Source organism: Sciurus carolinensis, chromosome 7 (assembly GCF_902686445.1).
Source record: "Sciurus carolinensis chromosome 7, mSciCar1.2, whole genome shotgun sequence".
Lineage (NCBI taxonomy): Eukaryota > Metazoa > Chordata > Mammalia > Rodentia > Sciuridae > Sciurus > Sciurus carolinensis.
The window spans coordinates 123,898,321-123,900,050 of NC_062219.1; positions in this window are offsets into that span (position 1 = coordinate 123,898,321).

Sequence of the window (1,730 nt, forward strand, 5' to 3'; positions counted from 1 at the left end):
AAAGCAGAATCTACAGCCTCAGATGGAAATGACCCAAAGGAGAGTCAGAGTGAGTTCTGGAGCTTAACTCTCTTGACACTCAAAGTTTTCAGTTCTCCACAGACCCCTGTAGACCCTGGTCATCTGGGAGCCCTGTCAGACACAGGGCACCACCAGGCAGGCAAAAAGATCCCAACTGTAGTTGGTGGGGAATACCATCTACAAGACCTTAGGCTCAAAGTCCACCATCCTTCCACAAAAGAGGAGGTACCCTCTCCCCACGTTGTGCAGCCCCACCCACATTGGGACCCTTCCTAGTTTCCTCACGAATTAGATCTCCCCTTTTATTGCTCTGACAACCACATACACTCCCCAAGAAATCCCCATGAATAAAAACATTGGTATTTTGTTCATGCGTAAATAACCAATATTCCATAACCTCTTCTCTCTCACACGTGCACATACTTCCTCATTCCCTAGCAGATGTGTCAATCCTCCCTTGGTTCCTTGGTCTGCAGCTGACAGGTTGTGACCAGTGGGGGTGGCCCCTGTCCTCCTGCACACACTCTGGGCCTCAAGGTTAATGCTCTTAGGGGTATTTTTGGCCTCAGAGAAAAGTCCAGGATAGCCATGTGCTGATAAATCAGCTTGAAGGGGAGGTGGGAACGCCCAACTTATACCAGCTACCAATTTGTATGGTATAAACAGCCCTCCCATGACAGATTTCCAACCACTAACTGTGGAATGAGCAGTTTCCAAATTCCTTAATATTTAACAATCACTCTCACCAGCTGGTCCCAGCCAGTTCCAGAACACCCCCCACTGGTTCAGACAGATCACTGGAGCTTCCCTGGGTCGCAAGATCTCTTGACAAAATGAGTAATAGATGCCTTGGAGTGAGGGAGGGAGGAGGCCTCAGTCCTGTTTCTACATGCTGGCTACCTTGGTTCAGGGTACTGCAAAGAGTGTAGACTTGGAGGAGTCAGGAAAGGTCTAGGCCTAAGTCATTGTGTGACTTTGGTCAAGTTTCAGCATCCAACTCTGCAAGATAGGTTTGATAACACCTACCTATAGGATTACTTTGAGAATAACATGAGATCCTGTAAATAAAATACCTAACATGTACTCTGAGCAAGCTCTCAATAAATATTCTTTCTTGCCCTGCATGGTTTCAAACACCTGTAATCCTGGTGACTTGGAGGCTGAGGCAGGAGGATCACAGGTTTGAGACTAGCCTCAGCAACTTAGTGAGACCCTGTTCCAAAAAAAAAAAAAAAAAAAAAAAAAGAAAAAGAAAAAGAAAGAAGAAAGAAAGAAAAGAAAAAAAAAGGCCTGGGGGTATAGTTCAGTGGTAGAGTGTCCGGTGTTCTGGTTTAAATCCCTAGTACCATAAATAAATAAATACTCTTTCTTTGCTCCTACCCCTTCCTAATTTTTCTATAGTTCAAAGATTTTCTAATGGTTTCAACAGTGGGGAGCCCAAACACACTGTTGAGGTGGGGGCAGGTAAATCAACCCAGTTCACCCTGGCTTCTGCTTAACTCGGGACCCCTTGGTGAAGCACAGCTCTTCCTCCCTTCGAGCTTATCCCTGGTCCTGATTCCAAGTAGTGAATTCAACACATTTTTCTATAGTTGGGGTTTATGCCATCCGGCTTCATTCCCCACCCCGCAAAATAGCAGCAATACCCAGAATCAGAAACCAAGGCTATAAACAGGAGCACATCAGGGCCATCTCGAGGACACCTGGCT